This window comes from Ischnura elegans, chromosome X (assembly GCF_921293095.1).
Source record: "Ischnura elegans chromosome X, ioIscEleg1.1, whole genome shotgun sequence".
Lineage (NCBI taxonomy): Eukaryota > Metazoa > Arthropoda > Insecta > Odonata > Coenagrionidae > Ischnura > Ischnura elegans.
In genome coordinates, this window is record NC_060259.1 from 83742102 (window position 1) to 83764755 (window position 22654).

General features: G+C 38.4%; 1 protein-coding gene across 1 annotated transcript in view; it reads left to right on the top strand.

Annotated features, from left to right (window-relative positions):
• The first annotated feature begins 427 nt into the window (after nucleotides 1-427).
• Nucleotides 428-22654, top strand: part of LOC124170665 (slowpoke-binding protein) — a 178358-nt gene continuing 156131 nt past the window's right edge. The window contains exon 1 of the mRNA XM_046549541.1: nucleotides 428-538. The gene's annotated coding sequence lies outside the window, so the exon portion shown is untranslated. The remainder of the gene's footprint in view (nucleotides 539-22654) is intronic.

A 22654-nucleotide genomic window follows, 5' to 3' on the forward strand; every position in this document is an offset into this window, starting at 1 on the left:
TAGCCTATTACATTTATAACTAGTGTCCGCAATGAGCGTAATGTATTTTAGTGAAACTGCAGGAAACGAAGCCCATCTTAAAGAATTGCGGAGCGTGGAAGCGTTTCTGCTTCCCTCTTTCGTCACAAAAAAGAGGACACTCGTCCCGAAAGAAATAAAACGTGAGGAGAGCTACAAAATAAAACTGTCCCTGACGTTTATATTTTTTCTACCACGACCATCCCCTGTTCCGACAAAGGGACGTCCACCCCACACTGCCTATAGCGCGGCGTGGACCTGGGGGCCCCCTCCCCTCCCACCCCCCTCTCTCTCACCACCTCCCCTCCGCCGCAGCGATCCTCAGCCCGGGCGCTAGTTGGCCCGTCCGCCGCCAGGCGCCGCCCGCCGCGACGCATGGCGCTCGATACTGGAGGCCGAAAGGCGCGGGCCGCGCGCAGTGTGGCGGCCGGCGGTGGCGAGGTGGCGGGCGAGGCAGCGGCGAGGCGGCACGGCATGCACTGCGACGCGGACACCATGGTGACGGCCCACCTCCGGGCAGGTGAGCGACAACCACCCGGCGGGACCCCCGGTGGTCGCCCGCCGACCCTCCGGCCGCTCTTCCCACTCCCAAACGCCATTCCGTCTTGCGCCCAAACGTTGCTACACCAAAAATTTACAATCATTTCATATAAGTAACCATGTTAATGTTGTTATACACCCGGTGACTTATATTTCCCGGCTAGACTGAGTGTATTTGATCTAGCCATTGCTAACTAAAACCTTCATTCTGCTAAATACTGCATGGCTACTGGTATATGATGAGTTAATACTGCTTTATTCATTCTCTTTCTGGCGGGTAAAATTGACTTTTATCTTAAAACTTTACTGGTATTTCTTCAAAGACACTGGACTAATATATTTTTAACCATGTCACTTTTATTGGCTAAAAACTAAGCTCATTATATGTAACCATAACCTTCATTCTTCTCTGAGGTCATCTATTGTTATAATGTCATCACGTGAGCCCAATCTTGTTACAGCTGCGTAAACATTGACAAAGATGTTCCTGTGTTCTCTCAATTTTCCCTAAGAAATGTTTCTTCGCGAACAGTTACGCCCGACCCATATAGAATCCCCCGAAAACTCTATTTGCCAGGATAACGAAGGTTGGACCTGAGCATCTAGAACCGTGGCATTGTCCCTTCATTTCTCCTGGTTTTCCTTTAGTACTGTTGGATACTTTTCGGTTGGTGAGCCGTGGTACGCCGTTCCAGGCCGTGTCAATCTGCAAGGATTGCAATTTTCCTTACCAGAGGTCTCGAGGGGTGATACCTAGCAGAGCCTGCTAGAGGGTGCCGGCTGGTTATCAAATAGCTCGTAGAAAGAGGTCATGGGTGCCGTTAAGATACCTAACGTTGAGGGCTCTAACATCTGCATCGAGTATCCCGTACCAGAGGTCACTAAAGATGCCTCCGTAGAACCCTTATCGTTGTTTTCATTCACAATCTCCGCTAAAACCGTGATAACTACAACCGGAGAGCCTATTTTTTGTGTAAATGTACCGATTAGGTACCTTGAGCGGCTGCGCGAATTATTTTTGAAGGCGAAATGTAAACAAACATGGCGGTGTATGATGTTCAGGGATAGGGAAAATATTTCAAAAGCGAAATTGTATTTTCTTCTGTGATGGCTTTTATTTTTATCCTTATAAACCGTTAACAGATTTATCATCTTTCTATACCTTTAAAAACCACACATTGACGGGAGTTGACGTTTATTTTGTTTGGCGAGGCGATAGAAATTTGGGGTGTTTTTCTTTCTTTGTGATTTCTTATGGAGAGCATCATGGCGTTTGATTGTTTTTAGCATGAACCTGAGTGTGGAAAACGTTCTTTGAAAACAATCGAGATCGGAAACTCGCGGAATCGATAATGGCGCATTTTAATTTCCCGCCTCCTGACCCGTTGTTTACATGCATTAGCAGGCTCGCTGCATCGATGAGAAACACTTTGAGCAAGCACACGTGTCGCAGAAAGAGACTGCTCGGGCGAGAATCTTGCGCCACGGGCAGAATACGCTTTTGCCCGCTCAAGCTGATAGTGCGGATGAAAGTAGGGAAATAGAATAGGCGTAAGTAGAGCGAGGGGATCTATTGTAAAAATTCAGGGACGTGTGCGGTGATGACATGGTTTGCCAGCCAAGGAGAGAGTTCTACAAAACTTTTTGACGCGAAAAATTTCTATTTTTCAATGGCTACCGGCCCTGATGGGGGCAAAGTAAAGTCCTCCTCTGCTATATAGGAGGCCTTGGGTGCAATTTTTGCCTTTGCAGGCTGCCCCTTCTAGGTAATAGTTATTTTTGATCTTCCTATGCTCTCAATTGAATTCCCTTGATGAAAAAGGACTTCTAGAGATTTTATCGGAGCGATGGAGATTAAAAAAATTAAAAACTTGCTGAATAAGTCGTTTATTTCGATATTTATCATAATAATTTATTACTTTACCGTCTAGCTAAAACAATAATAATACTAAATGAATTTTCAATTTTGGTGATTAACATTATTGATCATCATTCAATCGTTATAAATCAAAAACGTTAGGTCAGCCCTCTGCCGCTATAGACTGTAGCCATGTGCCTTGGATATCTGAGTGATTTCTCATGACAATTTTATATGAGCACCAGTTTATGCCGACCTACTGCGCTTCTCTAGGCGGCATTTGGGCTAGTGAATTCATTTATTGCAAGCAATCAGCCATGGTTTCCATTCCAGAACCATTGGGAACAAAGCTATGGTAGCAGTAGTTGAGCGTAGACGAAAATCCCTCAGCAAATAAGACTATGTGACAGCAAAAATTTTATAGCACAAAGCTCACGTAAAATTGTCATTATATCGAGCATACACGTGACCCTAATTTTCTAAAAAACTGCTTAAGAGTTTTTTTTAGATTATTTCCAAGGAAAACATTTTGTAAACGGAATGTTTTCATGATAATTTATCTATATAAGCTGAGTATCAAGGCAACAAGGCTCCGTCTTGAATAATTCAATTGCTAATACCACTGGAAATCTAATTAATAATATTTTAATAAGCACATGTGCAAATATTTTTAAAGAAACTTGGCGGCAGTAAAAGGTCTCTTCATATCAAATTTCTTATGATTTGGCTAATCAATTTAATGCATAATTATTTCGTCTTAATTTTTACCTAGTCCTATTATTTCTATTTCATACATACTTTCTAAATTCACGCTTAGCTCAAAAAGCCACAAGTCTTACATATATCTACACTAAAACGTTTAGTCATAAATCGCTAGGCTAATTTCATTCATAATTCAGTTTATATGCTGAAATATTCCTAAAACTCATTATTTGTTTTATACCCTTAAAACATTTCGCCCAAAAAAGTCCAATTAGGAGCAAATTCTGACCTTTTCCAATCAATTCTATCTGAAGATTTATGATTTTTCTCTCATTCAGTCTTCACACCTTCAAATGTCTCTTAATTAAGCCTGTACACACATGCTCCATAAATTACCAGTGTCTATGCACCCAAGTTGAAGAGTAGATCGTTATATTTCGTTTGGTGACATCAATGGGATTTGGCAATTATTCAACTTTTATCTCACCGAGAACTTAATTCCTTTTAATAATTGCCTTTTGTTAAGCATAAGTTTCACTTCCCTTAAAACTTTATTCCATAGTGGTTTCATTGATTTATTTTCATTTCACCAAGACCATGCTTCTCTTCCACAAATGATGTAGCCGTAACTTCCTTTTTTCTGTGCGTCCTTGTCTTCAGTCTATACCTAAGCGCATTTTGTTGAATACTTACTAATGGTTTTTATTACTTCCCATCAAACTTTTTGTTTAAAATATTTTACTTATCTGGCATTGAAAACTATTATAAAGTACTGGAGGAGTAAATCTGCATGTATCTCCTAAACAGTACCCCATGCTAGCAGACGTTACACTAACTCAGAGCTTCAGTCCAAACGTTTGTATAAAAGCGACGATAAAGATTACCTCAAGCAAATTCACAGATTTGAAAATTCAACGTATTCTAGGCTGCGGATAAATTTATTATCCTGTATCACCTCGTTCCACGAGAACTTTATAGCTTGCATGGGTCCGCACTGACTTAAACCCTGCATCTTTTCACAATAGATGGCTGCCGAAGTGACTTAGTTTATTTCTGAAACAGTAAAACAAAGTAAACTGTCCATTCCGAGCATTTAATAAGTTTCTGCCGGTCTTTAACGTAGTCTGGTAAATGTCAAGAGTATCATGTTTTTATCATCACGAAGGCTTTCATATTAAGAAATCACCGCAGTTTCATAAAATAATTGTGATGTTAAACTATTTGTTTCAATTTACAGCAGCCAAACGCTCCACCCACTCGGCTATCTCTGTTACCTATCTGTTACGTTCATAATTCATTATTAAGAATGTGTTAAATCGTAGACACCGGACCAGTTTTTATGCCGCGCTAAAATAACCAGAAATTAAGGGCACTTATTCGGAAAATTCGCATTCAAGTGCCTCAGCTGTTTCTCTAAGCCCCATCTGCACGATCCCAGAATGAACAGCTTCGCAGAATAACAGATAGACGCTCCAGCCGGCCGGGGGAGTAATTGCTCAAGCCGAGGTCATTTGTCTTCGGCTAGCTGAACGCTACCCTAATTTCGTTACGGCACCCGCTCCGAACACTGAAATCTGCCACGGAACGTAATTTGGGTATGAAGCGCAATGAAATTAGGAACGTGCAATGTATCCGTCCTCCAATACACGATACACCACTCGGAGTTACTGCTGCCAACCAATTTTTCCTCTCGTGAGGGCATGAATCGTTTTAGAAGCATAGTGTAGCCACAAAATTGTGTCGCTCTGCCGCACAAATGTGGTATTCTATGTTCACCTCTACGCTATAAGGGAAGGAAAAACTAGAATGCGTCAAAACACTGCTACATGTTTTATTAATTTCACCACCATGAATTTTTGAAATTTTTAAATTGTTTTCAACAGGTGTAGATTACTAGATTTTTATATTTGCAATATTTTTATTTTTTTCATATTTTTAGAAAAAAACCTTGCATTATTTGTGAAAATGTGAAATCATATTCAATTTTCTCTTCATTCAGGTCCAGGGGACTCATAATTCAATCAATCAATCCATTCTCTGGGAAAATAAATGAGTCCAAATTGAATTCTTAACTACTGGTGCGGTTTTTTGAGACATCGGTCCTGTCGTTGGGACATACCAGATTCCCAAATTATTTATATAATTTCTTAAGAACTACTGATATTTTGTCAAAACCACCATTCATTTTTGAAATTTTAAACTATTTTCAACAGGCATAGATTACTAAATTTTGATATTTGCAATATTTAATATTTTTTAATATTTTTAGAAAAACAAACTTGCATTTTTTTGTGAAAACGTAAAATCACATTTAATTTTATCTTCATTCAGCTCCTGGGAACTCGTAATTCAATTATTATAACAAAATGCAAAATAAATGAATATACACCGCTTCACTTCACAATGGTAATTACTTCAATTCAAAAAAACGAGGTATTTATAACGCAAGTAGTGGCGCGAGAACATACCGAGTCCCAAGATCACTTTGTACAATATTAACGCTTCACAAGGGTGAGATAGACTGGCAAAAACCAGTTTGGTAGAAGGGGGGAATAGACTTGATGCTATTAAGTAGCGAAGAACTTTTGCCAAATCACCCTGGAAGTAAACAACAAATTTATCAGCCTGGGGATCTACCATCATTAGTTAAGGGTTAAAGAGAGGAGTATATATGAAACTTTTGGATTAATTAAAGTAATATGCGTAATCTAACAGAAAATTCCATTCCCATTCCAGCCTATGATTTTTGATGCAATTTTTGTTTTATTTTATTTCTAGTGGAATATTGATGTCAAATTTAAAATTATTACAGCTCTTAGCAGCGGAAAATCCTTCATAGCTGTCTTCTTTTCATACCTTATTTTCGGGAATAAGGAGGGAAAATCTCAGATATTCCGATACTCCGTGATACTGCGATACTCTGACCAAAATTGCAGCTAAATTGATCAATTCGGAGAGGTATATAGCAAATAGATTTAAGTGGCAATACGTCTCATACATACAGCCATTTATACAAAAACCGTGAATGTTCGAGAATAAAATTTTGAACTCCATGACAGCAGGAGAAGAAGGAAATCCTGGAGATTAGGCATGCCAACTTTCATATCAACGAAGTAAATTGCATACACCGAAGGATATTCCCACGCAAGCAAATAGTTTTATTCACTATAAGGAGTGATTTCATTAAATTTCAACAGTAATTAAATAGAACCAATGGTCTAGTATGAATTATAATAAATATTAAGTAATTGTTCAATATATATCTCTATATAACACCTACAAAGAGGTTATAATCCCATTAGACGATTTAATCCAGAAGATTGTGTTAGAACAACCGTTGTAAAAGTAAACGTCAAATTTGGTAGTCGTCCTTCCTTCATCATTGCTTTTAGGAAAATTGAAATTTTCTAACCTATTGAATTATTTGTATATTTAGCTCAAAACGACGTAGATTGCCACATTAAAATACGGCATGTCCAAGTTGTATATGTTTATATTTCAGGTGGTCGGCGAAGAAGCATGTAGACTTTTAACTCTTTCTAAAACAGGGTCTTGAAGTGTCACTAATGTCATTGACCGCTCCCGTCTAAAGCTTAACGCAGTATTATTATATTTATTTTATTACTTATCCTGTGAGTGAATTGGCACTTTTCCAGAGACGTGACGTCGTCATTCACCTTCTTGAAGGCGGTAACTTTCACGGTTTTCGTATAAGTTGCTGGATACACGAAAAGTATTGCCGCTAAAACCTATTTTCTATCTTACTCTACGAACTTATGAATTATACTGAAATTTGGGTCGAGTAAACTATTGCATCAAATAAATTTCAAGCAACAATAGCGGGCTTTCTCGCCGCCCATTACCATGACATGAGACATTTGCACCTCTTGGGCAATGCAGACGCAGCCAGTTGCAGATGGTTTGAAGATGGGAACGATGCAGCATTTGCTATGAGATTTTCTCGCAGTTACAAGGACTCGTTATAGGCACCTGGGCTCACTTTTCCTGGATGTCAAGATATATTCAAGGACGTTATAGATAACCGTTGGAGGGCAGCAGGCCTTTCGCAAGGACATCAGTCCAAATACGATCATTGATCGGTGGCTGGCACAATGGACCCTTTGTGATCCTGGTGCTACCCCACCTAAATCCAAAATCTAATCCAATCCATTATTACTGTCTGACGTTTTCTACCATCTGGTAAGACTGTGTATCAAAAGAACTTTCAATGTGAAGCCAATGACAGTCCTTCCTCACCTCACCAGAAAAACTCCATTCCAACGATAGATAAAGAAAACCTCCACATTTATTAGATGCTAGAACAAACACACGATGCCAGTAAATTTGGGAACCATCCATCCCTAATATGGCTTTATCCAAGGATTGAGCAAAGATTTTCCATAAAACTTTCGTTTGCGTACCGACACCGAAATAAGACCCCAATGTATAGATGGTACATGTTAATGATGTGAAAATACAGATATAAGCGACAGGAGCAAACCTACATTTTTCAATACCGCGTTCATGTACAGTTATTTCATCTTTACTCGCAAACAGATAAGCTTTTTTGATTTCATAGAATATCTTATATCTAATTTAGAGCATAATAAAATATTTACTTTATGCCACAATCATCATTACAAATATGCATATAAATTTCCTGTGAGGCAAAACTTACGGAGTGTTTTCGAAGCAGCATTTTACTCGTGACGCAAAGGTGGACTAAGAAGGCTGGTGGTTCTTTCACATCCTCACTTTGGGCGACGGCTGCGAGTTTTTATGCCCACTCATTCCCATTCAAATGACCTGTCAACCTATTTTAACCGTAGTGCCTGTCGCTATCCAAAAGAGTGCCCCAAATTCGGCATTGTAGGGCATACAAGAGCAATACCTCTTCAAGAAACCATGTCCATGAATTTAGCTAACGTATAACGCTGAAAAAGATGCACATTTATATAATAAAAAAAGAGATAAGCTACAAATATATGATATCATGATCAAAATATTGAGTTGTTGATAATGACACAAAATAAACGGCAGGAATATACAGTTTTTTTATTTATCCCGTTGATTAATGCTGGTGCAACCCTTTTTCGAAAGAGTTGGAGTTATGGTGAATAATTAACGCTGTGATTGAGAATGTCTTTAAGACATCTATATTTTCTCCGTTTCATCTTTCGTATCAAAAGGAGACAGTTTTGCTAATTTCTATCACGTTCATTACTCCAAATATTTTAATTCAAACTTAGCAAATAAATTGATGGCTCTCAGGTCCTCGCCACGTGGTAAAAAAGGTTTAAAACCGATTAAAAAGACCGAAAAAATCTGGTACCTCTGGAAGGGACTAAGGCCTTCCCCACGTAATCCCTTTAGGTGACAGAAATGGTGGATTTTTTTGTCAAAAAAAAGGGTATTAGACGCCGTAAGAACCAAAAGGAAGACTTTTCTTTTCGTTTTTTTGGAGTCGAGAAAGAAGATGTGGAAAGCACCCTCAGCCTTCTTAGTCCATTTGTCCATTACGAGTATAATGCTGCTTTGATAACGCACCTTAAATTTTGCCTACCGGGTATTTAATATATATGCATAGTGATGATTTTGGCTTAAAGTAAATACTGCTTATGTTCTTTATTAGATATTAAACCTTTCATGAAGTTCCTGAAGCTTATTTTTTGGTGAGTAAAGATAAAATAGATGTAAGTGAACGCAGATACGAAAAATTTGATTTGCTCCTGTCACCTCGACTAGTATTTTACATCTTAAGCATGTACTTTCCATTTGTATGGGGATCATATTTCGGTACGCAAAGAAAAGTTTAATGGAAAGAAATTTGTTCAGTAGGTCGAAAAGTACCACAGTTCTGTCATAAAAAATGGACAGTGATCTAACAACGAGACGATCAAGATGGGCGATGTCGAGAAGCGTTCGAGCGAGGAGATGGTCCTCCAGAAGGCAGTATCTCCTACATGACAGCTGAAGGTGGCTCGAGGTGCATCCGGGGCTCATGAAAAATTCAGGCCGCCTGTCCGACCCCGGTCTTTCCCTGAGGGTATGTCTTCTCCTCAGTAACTGCCGACCCGAACGACTCAGAATGAAAGACTTCGCCCCACGTAACCGAGATGAAAGATCGGTCCCGTGCTCACCTTGAACGTCCGGGTCACGCTTTGCGATCTATTTCACAGCGCGGAAACAAACTCACTATTAAGAGTGAGTTATCGGGTAATAATTTTGACTTTCTGTAAAATTTTCACTAACCAACTCAGGTTAGAAAAACCTGATGTATTTCAAATTCAAGAGGAGCAACGCATATTTTCCGAAATTCGCAGCGTAAGAATATCCAGTAAGTACAATAAAATTATAATGTCATTTCGTAGTCTTCCGTGGCGTTCTTGAGTAGATGATCTCTCCAAACTCTCGGATTTTCGCCGCGTTGCTTGTCATAGGGTGACATCATACCGATATCGGCCCTTCGACCTGTAGACGCCTCGTGAAATCGCGGCGAAAATGTCACCCTGTGACAAAAACTCGGCGAAAATCCGAAGGAAGGTGAGATTATCATATCAAATTATAGTTGATATAATAGTGCAATAAAGCGGTAAGCGGTCTTCCTTTTAAACTCAGTAACTGTCGACCCGAACGACTCAGAATGAAGGACTTTGTTCCATGTAGCCGAGATGAAAGATCAGTCCCATACTCACCTTGAATCTCTCGGTCACGCTTTTTGATGTATTTCAAAGGTGCAGAATCAAACCCACTATCTAGAGTGAATTATTAGGCAATGCTTGAGATTTTCTTTAAGCTCTTCATTTTGAAGGCTTGCGTTAATTACACGATTGAGAAAACTAGATGTCTAAGCTCTAATTTTTTCGTCAAATGGATCATTGCATTTCATTAGCTTCAAAACAGCCCTGAAAATTTGAGGATTGATAATATTTTACATTGCACAAGTAAACCCCATGGTTGAATAGAAAATCGCATACTATTCAATTATATGGGGAATAAAATGAATCAATATCCTCATGGAAGTAGTAGAAATAACCTGAGTTTGAAAACACTGATTTATTTCAAATTTAAGAGCAATAATACGAATTTACAGAGTAGAGTTTGCAGAGTAAAAATATCCACTTAGTGATATCAAATTATAACTTTTAAAATTCTACAATAAAGCGAAACCATCTTACGTTAATCATAGTTATAATTTCGTTAATTTTCATGATGACGTGATTAAAATTTCTCTTGTAGCCGTATCTACTATCCAGCCTGTTGATTTTATTATCGCACGACCTTAACAGAGAAAAAAATAAAAAAATAATAGATTCCGTTCGTTTCGTGAAACCGTGAATATCAATGAGCTCCGGAGTGTCCCATAACAGAATCGGGTGCAAAATTTTGAGAAATAAATACAATTAACTCAAAATTATAAGCATTCTCTATGAAAAAAGTTTATGTGGAATGAACAATAGAACGAATTACATGCAAAGCTGTTAGCGATCCCTTTCGCTATAAAGACCGAATTTGGTACACAAGTTTTTGAAATATGGAAATATATTCCCAGTTTTTAGCAGGTACCATGAGTATTAAAAATTATAGGTATATAATTATGTCGCTTTTTCGATCGAAGATCTCGGTGGATATTGAAGATAAAGTTAAATTCAAAAATTTATTTCTTATTCATACTAAAGAAAAAAAAGATTTTATTTCCATCTCAAAATTAACAGAGGCATGGATATCACCATTTTTCTTTGGCATGCACGACGCATTTAGTTGGCCTTGTAATTGTGGTAAAAGAGGTCGAGGTGATCGAATGAAATGTTTACGTACTTGCCCCTTGAATTATTTAATGGCGACATTATGCATTCTTTCGTGCGCGTTAGTGTAAGTTTCTAATTCTTTTACACGTCAGAATCTTTCCCTAACTTAATGTATTTTTTCCAGAATTTTATTATCTTGGCACGGTGCAGCACTATAGATTAAATACAGCCTGATTATCTATGTGGGACGCAAGCAACGGCATGGATACGATGTACACTAGTTGGTCACTAGCAAAAGTAAAAGCACAAAATAGATACCCCAAATATGACGTCCTCAAAATGAGCAAGCAATGAAAAATTCTTGAAGACTTGCATGGACTATACGATGAAGATAGCTATGCGTCTTATTCTAATATCTGTCTTCACATGGATAGTTACATTTCAGTGGCATCAAACCTGCCTTGATATACTGAAGATTGATGATAGCTTAAATTGTACAAGTAAGCTCCATAGTTTAATGGAAACTCGCATTGCGGGGGAAAAATGGAGAGTGACTCTCGCGGAGGTAACATAATTTATGCGGAGTATGTCAGGTTATTTCCCACGATAACAGAAATTAATAAAAAAGGAAGCATGAGCCAATAAGAACTAGAAGGTTCTGAAAATAATTTTGAAGTATTTAGAAAAGGCTAAGAAAGGTGTAGAAATTATTTATGGTTGATAAAGCTATCGGCAGCTGTACAACTGATTGCAGCTTAAATTTGCTCTCATCTTACTGAAATGTGTATTATCTAGTTCATAAAGAGTCGTATTGCGTCATTGTAAGTCAAGACTCAAATTCTTGTGCCGCTTTCGTGCAATTTTGTGCTTTTGAATTTGCAGATTTGCATTACCACAAATTAATAAGCGAGAAAAATTATCGCTCAATCAATTTCGTTTTCGTACTAATAAATCCATTTCAACTTCACGTCAAGCAAAAGACTTGAGCTTGTATATCAGATCTTGCTGAGCATTATTTCATGATAAATTGGACTTTTGCATTTAAATGTGCCTAATTAACAGATTAGGAATTAGAAAAGGGCATAATAAAAGAGACCGAAACGTAGTGTGTCTGTAAAAATAAAATTTATAATGGCTTGAGTTTCGTCAACAACAAATTTGTGATTTATGATCAAAACAGCTCCTGAACCGTGCTCCCATGGAAAAAGTGGTTTGGTAGATAAAAATTCGGCTCAAACAGCTGTATCAATTTGTTTTCGTTCGTGTTCACTGCGACAAGTAGTACCTTGAGTTTACCAATCTGCTTCTTCGTTTCAGCAGTAATACTTTCTTTAACATTAAGAATAATCTTCGTCGAAAGGCTTGCCATTTTTATATTTGAGTGCAGTGCATTTAATTTCACTCTATATCACTACACATAATTAATGATATAAAAAGCTGATTAAATTATGACTTGAAAAGAAAAGTAACGGAATAAATTCCGAAAACATCAAATGAATATAATTGAGCAATAAAATTTCCGCACGAGAAAATAATGTTTCAGTAATATCTTTACCGCCTTGATCTCCACAAATGCCCCAAAATATTGCACGGATAACAAACTATGACGACATAAATTCGATAAACCGCTTCGTTAAACATAAATCTGTATCCCAAACACAAATTAAAGCTTATAAATGGTGAAAAAATGTAAAGAAAACAGTCGTATTTTAGATTTAAAAAAATGCGTATACCCCATTCAAAACTCAGCAGAATATGGTAGAAACAGCGGCTAAGGTTTATCTACGTAACAAATATAATCGTTTTTAATGGCGAAAAAGTAGCTGAGACGCTGTCAAGGTACGAATGTAAGCTTGACACGTTCACTGCGGAGCACGTCTATCGACGAGGTCGTGATCATCTGCCAGCGGTGGAACACATCGATCGACGTGCTCACTCACTTGCGTAGGATATGGCTCCTAATTGGATTATTACTATATGTACCGACATGTGCTTTATTGTTCTTCTTTTAATGGCCCAGGCATCATATATTCGGATCTGTTTCAAGGTGCCTTTCTTAGATTGAGAGTTACGTTTATCATTACCTCGAGTTACTTTTATCATTTTTCTATGCTCTCCTTTGAGATTTAATGTAAGCATTTTGCGAGGACCTTGGAGTTTCACATATTTTTTTAAAGCATAAAATCCGTAATAAACTTAATAAATGAAATATTATGAAATTTTTATTTATATTTACGAACATTTCATACCGTGTGGTATGCTGATACATACATAACGAACATTGATGCTCTTAGAGACAACGACACATTGCTCCTTTTTCCGCCATCATTAGTGCATTTCTTAACATTTGAAAACTAATTTTATAGCTTTAAAAAATGATTACTTCTGCTACACGTTTTGGAGATATCTGAAACCAAAAATTCCGCATTTTTGGATCATACGGCACCTGAACAGCCGTAGTCAAAGTGTTAAGACGATTTAACCCTTAATCTCGACAAACTCTCACCCCACCACATGGTGAGATAGCGGTCAAAGTTCACAAATGCAGGAAAATTGAGGAAAAAATTTACGAAGGGATGAAAAGTCGAGAGTATACCCTGGTAAAGCGTCTCCCAAATCCGCCAATTTTCAGTCTCCCACCGGTGGAGTCGAATCTATACACTCGAGCCCCGAGTTCACCCTTTTCCGCCCACCTAGCCATGTGGCTACTTTCTTAGCATATGAGGAAACTCGCACTCCTTTTTCCTTTCGAATTGTCACATGTATGTTGTTGAAGCATGCAATAGCTTCATTCTCTTTTTAGTTTATTTTTGAAGCCGGTCGAAATAAGCCCACTGACGGCAATAGACGGGTGCAAAACCGAAACTCAATATAGACTCTCTGTAAAATTGCATGAAAGTGTTATAAAAGTAAACAGGAAATGACACTTCATAGATTTTTTCAACATTCCCTCATCCAAAAATATGCTTAGTCTAAAGATCCATTCTTACTATTATGGTCGCTCATACAAATTGATCCTAACCTTATTACCACCTAGTATAGCTATATGACTATGGGTCATTCTGAGGAAAAAAGTAAAATTTTCACCAAAATATTTCACTAGATTGCTGAACATAACTATTAAGCTTAGAATTCCATTTTTGGGTTGCGCCCTCGCCATTCATTTGTTTGATATGTCTCTTCCCCACATGAGGGCGCAGAGCGGAGTGAAGTCTTGTCTATCAGCGGCATTGAGGTGGGTCGCCTTTTTACATTTTGAGTGGGAAATGTGGCACAGCTTTTCGGTTTGTGGCATAAAGTTATATTATAGTGTACTATTCTATTTAATCGTAAACTGAATTAATATTCACGTGTCGATGAAGATTTTACGCCGTCTATTTTATATGGTCCGACCGCATAAATCACATCGTTTTATATTTAAATTTCGGTTGACACCGCTAACTATGCCTTATTTCTTCGTGAAACTCGGATCAATTTGTCAGTCAGCGACGCGAGTGGCGACTTTAGTAAACCCAATTAAATGTGCGGTGAATGACAACACATTTAGAGGCCGACTTGTGGATCTTCTTTTGTGATAGTCGCGCTAGTAACAAACAGCAAAGAAAATTTTGCAGCGAACATCCATGAAGCTTATCCGTCCGTATCGTTCATGACATACCTGGAGGTTCATTGTGGGCTCTAGAGAGTGAGCGGTCGAGAACAGTTACTCTCCGTTAAGCCTTTTCCGCCTAGGAAACTTTCTCCTTGCAATTGTAAGTATATTTAGCTACATAACTCCTATGGTCGTTGTTGACAGAATGCTGTCGATTAGCATTATCTGCCGGAACAACCATATAAAAGAAACGGCGTAAAGTCTTCATTGACTCATGAATATTAATTCAGTTTATTTGTCCGTCGGCGACGCGAGTGGCGACTTATGTAAACCCATTTACATGTGCGGTGATTGACAACACATGTATAAACCGGAATCACATTAAATGTTGCGCCGAAGGCGCGTAAACGCCGTACCGGTAAACCATATTTACCACTTCCAGCCCACTTTAGACGAATGTTAATGGTCAATTTTAACCTCATTTGAAAAAGGCCAAATTGGCGCCCATGCGATGCCACTCCACGTGACGTCACAGGGACCTAGTTTCTATACGAGTAGATTGGAGTTTTTCATCGTCTGAGATTACCAATGCATGCATGAGGCTCAGAGCTCAGGGAAACATGCCTTAATAATCACCTGTTAAAACCTCATATGGTCGGAAAGTTTCCTTCGTTTGATAAGATATTATATTATCCATATTTAAGCCAAGCGCTACCTGCTAGTAGGGTACTCTGCTAGCTGCTAGCAGTCTGCATCGCAGCGACGCACACATTCTCGCCCCAAGGTCACCTCACACTGCGGGAGCGGGAACCAGAATGACGTCACACGGGGTTTTCCCAGCATTCATACTTAGCCGTCGCTTGAAAATTTTCACTTTTCATTTAATCGCGAAAAAATAGATATCGTCATTTAAAAATATAAAAGCGTGAAATGCGTACTCCAGGAGTATTAATCTTTAGATTTAGGCAATGAAAAAAATAATAGGAAACCACCCTATTGAAATGTATAATGATGCCGATGCTCGGGCTTCCCTCCACCCTTCCCACACTCACGCTACACTCCCCTCATGCCGCAGATGACCATAACTGTCGGTCGCCTCCTCCAAGTACCATACCACCTGCACGGATGTTCGCTTAAAAATTTATTTTGCTGCCTGTGACTAGTAGGACAGTTCTGACAAGCTGCGAAAAGTGAGATACGATTTCTCGGACGGCCAGATGAGTATGACGGTCGTCGAGTGTTTTCGTCGTGAATATTACAATAGGCAACTCTCCAGTTGGATTCATGACGTGTTACCGCTCATTGAAACGGCTCCGAACACGTCATTTGCGTCGTTTATGAGCATAATTATCCGAATTTCGTAGTTAAGGGAGCTATAACATTCGTGATAATGTCATCAAATCCATAAATAAAATTTAAAGGCACTGGGACTAGCCACGGTGATAACTTTACGGAGTCGACTACAGTGCACAAATTGTGCGAAAATTGCACAGGGAAGAAAATCATTCCCCATTACCGGGATTCGAACCGGGGACTCCCAATTTTCGGTCAAGCAGAAGTCAGAATGGAAAGTCGTCTCGGTAGCTTAGCCGGATACTTCACTTGACCGAAAATTGAAAGATCTGGGTTCGAATCCCGGTCAAAGCGAATATTTTTTCTTCCTGGAATTAACGCACCATAACTTTAAAACTCTATTCTGCGCAGTTGTAAGTATTATATATATTAAGTTATAAGTATGGTAAATTTGACCGCTCGACCTAGTACGTGAACCAAATGTCCGAACCTTTGGTTTCCCTCGTACAGAGCAGAAATACTGTCGCAACGACCGGTCATTAGTAGGTAAAACTAACATTTCGGATTAAAGATATGTTACTGGACATTAAAATGGCTCCGAAAACATCGTCACTCGCGTAGTTTGTGGGAAGAGCGATTCGCAATTCGCTGTAAAATAAGCTATAATACTCGTGATAATATGATCCATCGCACTCACGACTTTACAGTGCCATTCTTCGAGTTTAATGTCTTAGACGATACCTTTTGGAAATCGAGAATCGATATCATGATAAAGTTATCATAGTTGTTTTATTTCCAAAGATTTTATTCATAAGCCGACCTAAGTTTCGACAATATACACTTATGCATTCGAGCACTAGGCTTGTCGTAGCATCAGATCTAACTTCAAGTTGACGGCAAATCAGGTAATCTCTTGAAACATTGCTCTTGTATAAATCGATTCGCTTTGATGTCGCCCTCAACTCGAAGTAAGACCTGATGCTACGACAAGCCAAGTGCTTGTAGCACTAAACTTGTCGAGCCAGCCTCGACGCCGTACCATAAAGGGTTAAATTTATCATGAAATCTATTCTTCGAGTTTGTAATTATTATTAAATGGTATGTGCTAAGAATAAATGGATCGTTCTCTATTCATCGCCGTGCTGCAGACATTTTCGACCATCGATTAAAATGTGCCCGACACGGCAAACAAAACTGAACATGAACGGGACGGACTGCAACCTCCTACTTGGATTGCTCCGTCAAAACCGTGAAACGGAAAATGACTCACTACTATTGGGGCTATAAAGGTAGAACGCTGAACTTTAATTATTTGTATGAGACTGCCGAAGCTTCATAGGGTCGTGTAATATATCTTTTTACTCGTTGTTTATTTGACTACATAAATAAATCAATAAACATTGTTTTACGTGAGCGTTCAGCTTCTACGGTCAAAATGGTGAAGAAGAACACGAGAAATACTACGAGAATGGTGAAACGTCCGTTATCTCATCACGCCAACGGAAAAATACTTGACTCGTGCACTTCATTGTTTTTTTTATAGAGAGAGAGAGTGATGTCCAGTGGTGTAGCCAGGAATTTCGTTCGCGGGGGGGTCCAAAAGCAGGCGGGAAATTTTTTGAAAAAAAGGGTAGCTAGTAGAGGGTTTTAAACTAATGCTAACGTTTTTCATAATCGAAAAAACTTTATTTGTTAAAGAAATATTTGGTATATTCATGATTTTTCAATATTTTGTTTTCTTTTATGAAGATAAATAATTGTGCTTTTAAATTTCGGGGGGAGGGGGGTCTGGACCTCTGGTGATATCTTACCATTACAAATATAGTTTTAAAATTTAATTTTACGCATGCTTTGAATTTTTAAATGGCCGAAAGGTAGATTTTAGTTTCCAAGATTTTAAAATATTATATGGATATTGAAATTCCATATGCTGCATGGGAAAAATATGTCCATGTGTAAATAAATGCTGATATTTTTCCTCTTACCTAAAATAAGCTACTAAGTTGAAAATCGTTATTTTGAATGCGTGCATTGCCGCAGGGTGAATTTCATACAAATGCTTAACCCTGCGTTGGTCGCGTGGCGTCTGCTGGACGCCAATCCATTTTATTTTCTTTGCCCATATCGTGTTTTCAAAGTTAGGAAACTGTCCTTACTTGTATCTCATTATCTTATGCCTCTGAATTAGTCTTCAATACGAGTCTGTTTCGTCGCTTTTATGGAACTAATACAAATGTTTTGTCGCTTTTGGCGTCTGCAAGACGCCACGCGACAACTTGAGGAACAATACGTTGTATGCTAATTCCTTCGCGATATTCATTGCAAAGTTGTTAAATGCGTTTAATAATTTAAACAAACATTTTTAACGACAATTTAAAGCACTAAATTCTGGTTACGCAACTTTTTTTCCGGCACAATAATGATTGTAATCAATATATCACATGAATGGATATATTATTGCTGTAAGAAACGTGTATTAAGTACCTATTTTATTAATATGAATATTTCTATCATTATTATGCATATATTTGATGCCATTAAATTTTATTAAATATTATTTGAATGATTTTTTTAAAGTTAAAACAATTATTTCAACTGGCAGTATTTTCTTTAACCATTACTAAAATGAATCTGTGAGACACCGCGTGACAAATTACGTTCCAAAATGTGACGCGGCTGACGGAGGGTTAAGGTTCAGAGTTCTACCTTTTTGTGCCGATAGCAGCATCCGACCGATTCGGACCGAGTGCGGAAGCTGTTTTCCAGGGCTGTATCCGCGAGTGAATAGAGTGAGAATGAGCGTGGATGTATCGACGGAGCACTGCTTGCGGCTACTTTCCTTCGCGATGGTGAAGCGAGTGGCAAAGCCAGGGGAGGTAGAGGCAAGGTAGGGGAGGGAGGTTCGTAAAAGGAGAGTGGAGGAAAGAGGGGAGTGCATTGGAGTGGGGAACGGAGCCTGTGCGCCTAATGAGCCTTATTAAGACTCGGAGCATGCCAGCCATGTATGTTACGCGCTCTTTCGTGCACTGAGTCACGTGAGCGTTGCGGTTGAGACGAAGGAAATGGTATTCCGTGCTCATGCACACGATTGTTTTGCACGATCGCTAATCCCTAGAGCTCACTGAACGCGGCAGGGGCGAGATGTCGTCGTGAAAAAAAATTTATAGCCGAGTAAAACCAATGAAGAGCTGCCTTATTGAATGCAATCAAGAGATGATATGTCAGCGATGATTAGCGAAATAGGAAACAGTTTTTTTCTGCAGAAATCACGTACGCGATAATTCTGGCAAACTATTCTCTTCCTGAAAAGGATCATTTTATCTGCACATCATGAGGGGTATCGTGTGTGGATGGAGCTTACTTTGGAAAGTGCTTATTAGCGTAGTGTACAAAGGAAAAAGTTGGTTAGGAGTGAATTGAGTTCTCGGCACCCGATAAGCCACGCGTTCAACGTCATTCAATGCCACTCTTATCATTTCCATCTACTTCTCTGCGAAAGTGTTTCTTTAAAATTTATCTATCTACAGTTTATTAGAAATTTACCGGAAATTCTTGCAAAATTAATGAAGATAAAAAAGGGAATTGCAAAATATGAGACAATTTATCGAGGAAAAGATACATGCAGGAATATTTTTAATAACCTTGGTCTATTACTCCATTAGCACTTTTTGCTATGCCTAATTAATATTTGTGATTGATAAAAAAACTCAGTCAAAAGATGATCTATTTCAATCATTGCATTTTACTAAGTTTTTGTGTTCTATGGCTTTGTATCAATTTTTACTCACTATTATTAGCAACTAAAATTCTGGCTCGCTCTAAAATAACCACTCTCTTAGTTCAAAGGGATGTCTATTTTGTTACTATTTTCCCGCAAATCCCGTTTCTGACTACTGATACATTCATACCAACAGGGATGCCAAAACACCTTTAAATGACTACCTGAACTCGTTGAATTACGCCACAAGTCACTGATAAATTACAGTAACAGGACAACGTTTTTTTGCAGAGCAAATGCAGATGAACATCAGTCCATGACATCTGTTTCACCTTGAGCTGCCTTTGTTATTTTATGCATGTCACTGGCAGACCTTCCTCCTTCATAGACGAGCATTGTGGAATGAAGGAAAATAGTGGAAGTCCGTGCTCTCGAATTTCATATAGGGATAAACACACGACAAAAACAGATAGCGTTCCTTCAGTTTGTGTTCAGGGACAGCGCGTGATGAAATTCGGTAGGCAATGAACGGTACATCCGAATTTTGTTTTAGAGCTTGCATATACATTTTTTATTCGTTTCTTTTTCCTTTAAAAGTACTCTTTAAATCCATGTCCACAGACTTATTGCGAATTTGTTTTCTGATGTCCACACTTTTGGTGAAATATTGAGTAAAGCGTTGGTAAAGATACTAAAAGAATCCAGATTAAATTTTAATTCAAGTGTCATTTACAATTTTAAATAGTGAAAGGCATTAACCCTTATCCGGGCAAGGAGGGTCCAACGGACCCTACAGCCTTTATTTCAGGTTATAACATGAGAATAAAATATCCCAGTGCTGTGAACTTCTGTGACTTTGTTCATACGGATAAAAAGAATAAGAAAAATATATTTTTAAATTTTAAAAAATATTTCTTATTTGTTTATGGCAAATTTAAACTTTTCCTAACGTAACCGGGCAAGCTGGGTCTGATGGACCCTTCACATACGCGATCAGTTGCACATCATTAGATGGTTAATATAAAAGGAATTATGTTGTCATTTTTCAAGTACTATTTGGGAATGTTCACATATACATCTAAATAACCCCTAATACAGTGGCGTATGGCAGGAGGTGTGTGTTTACCAGTTATGCAACACGCTACACTTACGGGATACTTACGAGCATATATATCCTGTTTGTGTTAGCTTCAATCACGAAGTTTATTTTTGCTATCAAGGCTGGAAAATGTAATTAGTGTAAATTACATAACTAGATTATATACGCAGAATGTTATTCTAGGTAGCATGGGTGTTAAGATGGGAGCAGATACCGGGGAAGGTGAAAAGGGAATATAGAGTAGGGTGGTCACTGGAGAATCACAGATGGATTACGGATGGAAAATCCTGGTGAAGGAGAGTGAGATGGGAGAAGAATGAACAATACGGAACAAACATCATCATCAGTATCCATAAATGAAGGATAGGGACAGTTTTTTCATTCTTTCGCTTATTGCTATTGTACCGTGGCGGTCGCTGAAGGGCATATGCTAAGAGAACTTTTCCTTCAGTTGGGTTGAGTCACCGGGAAACCCCTAGAGAATGGTCACTGAAACGATCCAATTGTTTCCTAACACTGATCCAACGACATTAGGGGTAAAGGAAAGCATATATCCTGCCATACCGAAAGCATGCAGATGATGTCGCTTCGAATTTGAACGTTCCTGTTCATTATCATTCTCCTAAAAATCCTCCACCGGTATTCCCAAACCCTAACGCACTGATGACAGTCCATCTTTCCCTGTTTTCTCCTTCTCCTGCACTCCCCGCAAATTTTTCCACCACCTTTCGCCTCTACATCCTCCATCCTTCATCCCCATATAAACTACGGCACGTATGGCAAAAGAGTAGTGTGCTAGCAAAGTGCTACTGAGCAACTTAGATGAAGGCATATAAGATTTTGCACATAAATGATTCCGAAAATATGGGCTTTTATACGGAACTACCGCCTCAATATGCAATTCTCTTTGGGTAAAAGTAGCACAGCCATCAGAGTGATGGCAAATATTTACAAGTTTCCTTCACGAAGACATCACATATCCAGGTAAGTTCTAATAGATGAGTACTAAGGAAGTAATTCGTAGTTTTATAGAAATTCAATGAAGTATCATATTTTTTCATAATTATTAGATCATAGCTAGACAAAAGCTTTTGTCTCAAGATGGCATACAAAAACTGCTGAACATTGAAGAAACTAGTGACGATGATTTGTATTACCAGCCTATCGAAGAGGAGAGTTCCAATGAAGATAACATTGACGTAAAGAGAATTGCCTGGTTTGGATTGCAGAGTTGTACAGCACCTCACTGAACCATATCAAAATGCGAACAGAAATGAAGCTAATGACAAAGAATTTCTCTGTTATAAAGTTTGCATAGAGCTTTATGAATCATGTTAGAACTATAGGAAAGAATTAACGATTTCTTCCAGGAAATTTTCAAGCCAACAGAAGTGATAAAGTCGTTTCTTCATTGTTTGGTTTCACCAATAATTGTATGTTTGTGTAATTGCCCAAGATGAAAATTTGGCCGGTAGTTCTTCTATGAATCATGCATCATAATAAAATTATGGAAGACGTCAATGCTAAACCTGAAATTATTAGTCACTACAACTGCACCAAAGGTGAAGTCGATTTCCTTGACCAGTTGGTAATACGCACATGAGTAAAAGACGCACAATTAGTTGGCCTTTTGCGTTTTTCATGAGTGACTTAGACGTGAGTAGAGTAGCAGCGTATGTGGTGTGGTTGAATATTGATCTAAATTGAAATGCTAGTAAACATTATTCAAGAAGACTATGAATTCAAACTGCATCCGATATTCTGGTTGAGGGCCACATTGAAAGACGATTCAACTTGGGTTTGCCTTGGAACACAGGCTAAGGACTTTTTGATGAAGGAACTTCTGAGCGAAGACATTCATCAAATTATAGAATAACAAAAAACTGAGGCAATATATATGCCCATAGCAAAAATATTATGAACAAAAACAAATTTGTAACAACTGTGAGCATCGGTGTGCAATGAGCATAGTGACGTAAAACGTGTAAACAAAAGTGATAAAAGCTTTGAGGGGTAGCCTATCCTGTACTCGTTGATGAAATTTTGTTTTCTCCCCCAAACAATAAGTTTTGATGTTGTACAGTGT